This window comes from Mesocricetus auratus, unplaced genomic scaffold (genome assembly GCF_017639785.1).
Source record: "Mesocricetus auratus isolate SY011 unplaced genomic scaffold, BCM_Maur_2.0 Super-Scaffold_100676, whole genome shotgun sequence".
Classification (NCBI taxonomy): domain Eukaryota; kingdom Metazoa; phylum Chordata; class Mammalia; order Rodentia; family Cricetidae; genus Mesocricetus; species Mesocricetus auratus.
The window spans coordinates 1,675,108-1,681,344 of record NW_024429266.1 but is presented as its reverse complement, the minus strand read 5'-3'; the positions used below and the strand labels follow the sequence as shown (position 1 = coordinate 1,681,344).

The 6,237-nt window shown below is 48.5% G+C and overlaps 1 long non-coding RNA gene across 5 annotated transcripts in view; it reads left to right on the top strand.

The window, feature by feature from the left end:
• Positions 1-243: 243 nt before the first annotated feature.
• Positions 244-6,237, top strand: part of LOC110343329 — a 68,740-nt gene continuing 62,746 nt past the window's right edge. For 2 of the 5 annotated variants that reach the window (XR_005874138.1, XR_005874141.1), the window contains exons 1-2: positions 247-825; positions 1,031-1,177. This is a non-coding gene — a long non-coding RNA (uncharacterized LOC110343329). Of the gene's footprint in view, positions 826-1,030; positions 1,178-6,237 lie in introns of all 5 variants that reach the window. The other 3 variants (XR_005874140.1, XR_005874139.1, XR_005874137.1) reach the window with 3 other exon arrangements.

Sequence of the window (6,237 nt, the reverse complement as noted above, 5' to 3'; positions counted from 1 at the left end):
AGCTTGGATCCCCGAGTGTGCGATGTCAGCTGTGGATATTTGAGCCGTTCTCAACGGTTCTGAACTTTTTTTCTTTTTTTTTTTTTTTTTTTTGGTACTGACCTTCTTAAAAACGAGGATAAAGATGTCTGTCCTAAAGACCTCTGCAAGGTATCAAGGTTACATATGTGAAAGTGTATCCCAGTCCCTGGAGCATGGCGTCCAGTTCAAGAGGAGGCCGCTAGCAGAAGCGTCCTTTTTAAAAAGATGTTCTCAGTGCAGTGTGTGAGTGTGTGAGGGAGTAAGCGACCAAAGGAGCCCAGAGGAACAGGTTCACAGAGTTGACCTGTTGAAGATGCTTTGCGTTAAGAGGGAGAGAGAGGCTGCAGATACGGGCCAGCTGTACAGGTCTCGCCCTGAGCACGTGTGAGGCCCCGGGTTGATACCTAGCGCGGCAGAATTCATAAAGGAAGAGAGTGGGGAAGGGGAGGAGTCAAAGCGGCTGGTTGGTTTTAATGTCAGCTTGCCACGAGGTACCCACGGCCGAGGAGGGAGCATCGCCTGAAGAACTGTCCTGTTTGCCTTAACTGATGCAAGAAAACAGCCCCCTATTGTGGTTGGCACCTTCTGGCAGCAGCCAGGATTCAAAAGGTCTTTTGAGCATTTGGCCTTCCCTCCTGCTACCAAGTCAATCCACCTGCTGCTGCTGCGTCCCTGATGCACTGTTTCCAAGCTTCAGTTGCGGACTAAGGACCTCTCTAGGGAACGTACAGGGTTTTGCCTCCAGATTGGGACTCCCGGGGCCTCCAACTTCGTGACTGAACAGCAATAGGGTTGTTGGCCTCGGTAAGAAAACTGTGGGGCTGTTCTGACTGCTGAGGCTCCCGGCCTTGAGGACAAATCAACTACGGTGTTCTCAGCCTCTGTGGGGTGGTGGTGGTGGTGGTGGTGGTGGTGGTGGTGGTGGTGGTGGTGGTGGTGGTGGTAATTCAGATCTTAGCAAAAACCGACTTAATAAACCTGCTCGTCCCATTTGGTTCTGTTCTTCTAGGGAACCCTGACTGGTACGTGGACGGAACACACGGAGAGCGGAGAAGTGTTCCCTGTGGCTGGGAGAAAACTGGAGAAGGCGCAGCACTGCCCGGCGGCCAGTTCGGCGGAACTCCTGCGTTCATCTCCCGATACACCAGGAAGAAAGGTATGGCCTCTGTAAGGTTCTGAAATGTTTGGCTTCCAGAGACGTCTAGGCGGGACAGCATCCCTGTGGTTGGGATTTTAAAAAAGGTTGGTAAAGGTGATCCTACCACGGAGCTTCCCCCGGAGAGAAAGCCTGGGGCAAGCAAGCGCCCCCTGCAGGCCAGAGTTGGGAAGCGTCGGGTGGACTCTGCTCCTCTGGCATTTCCTGAGGCTGTCTTGCGGGTCTGCCTAAATGATGGACTGCCTGACACTCTTCCCTTTGAGATGTTTAACACTGCTATTAACTTGTCAGCGGGTTTTTCTTTCCCCCATCACCTTAATTACTCCTGCTTGGCAGATGTGGGAATCGAGGCACAGCTGACTTCAAAATCAAGTCTCCTATCCCTAAGTGGCTGTTTCATCTTTCCTGTCCCTAAGTTTCATCTTTCTTGTCACCTCTGTAAGCAAAAGTCACATTGTGGGTGTGACATTTGCAAGAATCCCAGCTTTCTTCCTCAGCACAGGGTAGGGATGCCACAGGTCCATCCCCACAGGAAGCAGCAAGCCCTGTCACTGGCGGAATTTGCCTTCCTTACGATAACACAGAAACAAGATGAAGCCAGCAAGTGTCAGGTCTTGGATATTGGCTTTCAAGGTTCCAGAACCCCAGGGGTTACATGGAGCAAGCGGATGACAGCATCCCGCCCTCAGGAGACTCGGGAAGTCCACTTTGTAGAGTAACCCCATGGTGTGCTCTCTCATGCCAGCTGGCTCTTTGTCTCGTTTAAAGTGAAGTGCGCAAGGCTTTCACAGGGAAGAGCCTTGGTGGTGGCGGGGAGCGCGTTCAACCCACAGGAAGGTGACTGATGGGGCCCTGCAGCCCCTGGCAGCTTGACATTTCTCTGGCTTTCCTGAGCGTGATCCCTGAGTAGAAGAACGAGGCACCCCACGCTTCAAGATGGACATAGCTGGGTAGACAAGGGGTCTCTCTCTTCCAAGGTGCTGTAGTACAGTCCTCTACTATCTGCCCGTCTTCCCTGAGTGCTGGGTTGTCTATTCACAGCTCCTCGAGGACCCAGTCTGTGCCTAAGCTTTGTGCATACAACTGCTCTGTAAACTTTTGCATTGCATCATGTTGTAGACACAGCCAAGGTGCGTCATTACTCGTCCATGTGCTACAGGCTTGACTTTTGCTGCAAATGAACCTACTGTGTTGGCTTTCGGTGGCGATAATATTAGTAGGTAACTGCAAAGCCAGAATCATTATTTTGGTTGTCATTACTCTGGGATTTCTGAGGGTAGGTATAATCGGTGTTCTACAGATAAGGAAATGAGAAAGGCCAAAGTCTATTGGTCAGGGTGTCCCACAGCTGATAAATGGCCAAATGTAAGTCTGAATCCAGCTTGGCAAAGCCAATGATCCAACCACATAATCACTGCTGAAACTCCAAACCTGGCTTTTCCTCCAGACTTCCAGGCTGCCTGGTCACTGAGCGAGGCCAGTTTTTGCTCCTGAGTTCGATGACTTCCCACTTCCTTGCACACTTCCCACTCGTCTCAGTCTTAGTGAGAGGACGGAGGGGAAGTGTGCAAGGAGTCAGGAAGGCAGTGCAGCTGAAAATGTCTGAACTAGAATCTGGGCTAGCAGCTTGATAGCCTCAGTTTGGCTTGTGAGATTCATGCTGAGGTTTATTTCGTGATGAAGTATTTGTGAACTTGGGAACAGTGGCTTCAACGGGGAATTCCTCATTTGAGCCACAGGATCCTGGGGTGCTTTTGTGAGCGTTTCCTCATGTCGTCTGGGGTAGTGTGTACCTGGTTTCTTTCATGCTGCATGTGAGGGAAACTGGCTGGTTTTATTTGGTGGGTGTCCTAGGACAGTGGTGCTCACAGCTCTGGATGTCTCCAGGACTCTTTCAGGATACATGTGAGGTGGGAGCACTTTTTTTTTTTTTTTTTTTTTGGTTTTACGAGACAGGGTTTCTCTGTATTGTTTTGGAGGCTGTCAGTCCAGCCGGGCCTCGAACTCAGAGATCCGCCTGCCTCTGCCTCCCGAGTGCTGGGATTAAAGGCGTGCGCCACCACCGCCTGGCTGAGGTGGGAGCACTTTTAATGCTAAATCCAGGACATGTTTAATTCTATAGTGACATTTGCATTCTGGGAGGGGGGTGCAATTTGTGAAAAATAGAAGTTCAGTGTTAACTCAGCAGTTCCCAAATGAAGGACTCATGCTCTTGGCTTATTTTGGTTGTTGTTTTAAGACTGGTTGAGCTGGGAATGTAGTTTAGTTGCTAGGTGCTAATCCAAGGCTCATTAAGCCCTGGTTCGACCCCCAGCATTGCATAAGAACAAGCCACAGTGGTGGCACGTGCTTGTAACCCCAGAGCTTGGGAGACAGAGGCAGGAAAATCTAAATTCAAGGTCTTCCTCCATCATAAAGCCAGGCTCCATGGGATCCTAGCCCCAAAACAAATAAACAAATAAAACAGCAATAAAAAAAACCCAACAACAACAAAAAAATAAAAAGCTAATTTCCCCTAAGACTGACTTTATGATTAAAAACTATGTTGTGTAGCAATAGGAGAATGGTTCTGAAGGCTCCTCAGCGGGTCATCAAAGCTCCATGGACAGCTTTGTGTGCAGGCGTGCGGTGGCTTGTGTGGTGGTGGGTCACTTTGCACGCCTTTTCCAGGAAGGGTTTTCCAGTAAACTGTCATCCTTTGGGGATGGGCATTTGGGTGATATATTTAATAAATGTACCACATAGTCTAATCTGTCTGAATAAACCACCAGCAATATTTTTTTGCCTGTCATAAAACTGTATTTTCCATTGAAAATTGGATTTTTGAAGGGCTTTTTAGATTTACTATTATCTATTTTATGTCCATGACTGTTTTGCTTATATGTGTGCCCAGTGCACCATGTGAGTGCAGTGCCCACACAGGCCAGAATCGGGTGTTGGGTCCCCTGGGACTGGAGTTATGGAGGGCAGTCAGCCACCATCCAGGTGCTGGGAAGAGAACCTGGGTCTTCTGTAAGAGCAGCAGGTGTTCCTAACCACTGAACCGTCTCTCCAGCCTCAGAATTTTGAAAAACTTTTACCTACCACAGCGAGCCTGACAGCTCCTAGTTCCCCAAAGAATCTTTTGAGGAAAATATTGGTCCATTGATGAGTCTGAGATCACATAATACTCTTTATGAACAAGTAAGTGCTTGTTGTCTTTTGGCATAAAAAAAAGACATTAAAGATTGTCCCGCAGAGCTCTTGAAATTCTCTTCCTTTTGCTTGAAATACAGGATCTTGATTTGTAGCCCACACTGACCTGGAGCGAAGGGAAGGGCCCTTCTGCCTCAGAGTTAGGAGTGCTGGAATTTTTTTTAGGCACATACTGTCAGGCCTGTGTTGCTAGAGTTCCTGTCCTGCCAGGTCCCACTGCCGTTTCAGCCCCAAATAAATACCCAGACACTATATTAATTATAAAACTGTTGGCCAATAGCTAGGGCTTCTTATTGGCCAGCTCTCTCTTAATTATTAATCCATAACTACTAATCTATGTATTTCTACATGGCCTTATCTTACCAGAGAATGCCTGGTATGTCCTGTTTTCCCAGTCTCTACATGGCGTCCCCTCACACGCCTCCTGCCTCTCTCCCCAGTCTTCTCCTTGTCTCCTAGCCCCACCTACCTTCCTGCTTCTATTGGCCAAACACTGTTTTATTCATCAACCAATAAGAAAAACATAATACAGAAGGACATCCCCATCAGGCCTGGCTTCTCAGTAGCTTTCGAAAAACAATTCTGAGTTTTATTTAACTTTATCTATGTGTACGTATGTGTGCCTGCATGAATGTGTGTGCACCACATAGAAGCAGACCACAGGGTGTTGGATTCCCCAGAACTGCAGTTATGAGTAGTTGTGAGTCACCAAACGTGAATGCTGGGACCCACACCTGGATCCTCTGGGAAGCAGTAAAGTGCTCTTAACCGGTGAGTTGTTTCTCCAGCCCTGAAAGAAATTACTTTCTCTTTTAAAAACACGAATGCAAACACAAAGCCGAAAGCAAACTGGAAAGCACCTGTGGGCTATAAATTCTCAAAGCCTGTCACTAGCAATGGACTTCCTCCAGCAAGACTCAACCTCCTAAAGGTAGCTTAACCTCCACAGCAGTGCCACCAACTGGGGACCAAGTGTTAAACACATATGCCTGTGAGGGACGATTCTCACTCAAGCCACCACACCTTCATATGGACATCTTCATGCCCCCTCTGGCCCCACCACTCCAGACAGATTCTAGAATATGCTCATTCTCTCTCCTTTCTGACGTTTCATGTCAGTGTGAAGCGTGTGGAATATAATCCCACTTAACTTTTTTATGGGTTTTCAACAGGACGTTTCAGCCCAGGAAACTCCCTTGTTTCAGTTATGGAAAGCCCCGTGATCCACTTAACAAGTGTTTTTATACCCTCGGTTGCCTCTCTACAATTCCTTTTATTCAAGTGTTGGAGCTTTGTGGCTAGTTTCATTCTCTTATCCTTTTTGGATGTGGACTCAATGTTTGTGTGCTCCCCGAATTGTCTGGTTGAAACCGAATCTCCAATGTGGTGGTATCGAGAGCAAGCTTGAAGCATGATCCTGCCGAGAGGGGGGAGCCCTCGGGAGTGGGATCAGCCCCCTGGTAAAAATGAGCTTGGTGCTAGGGAGAGACATCAGTCAGTAGGTAAGGTGCTTGTCTTGTGGGTATAAATCCCTGAGTTCTGATCTCTGGAACCTACAAAAAGCCGGATGGGATCATGAATATCTGTGATCTCAGTGCTCTGACTGGGAGGTGGGAGGCAGGGACAGGAGAATCCCCTGAAGCTTTGGGGCCAGGTAGCCTGTGCAGAGGCAAACGAGAGACCTTTTCCCAAGCTTTAAGACAATGACCAGCATGGAGATTGCCCAATAAGCTCCTCCCACACACTAGTGTCCTAGTGCGCTCTCTCTCTCTTCTCTCTCTCTCTCTCTCTCTCTCTCTCTCTCTCTCTCTCTCTCTCTCTCTCTCTCTCTCTCTCTCTCTCTCTCTCGGGAAGGGGAGGGGAGG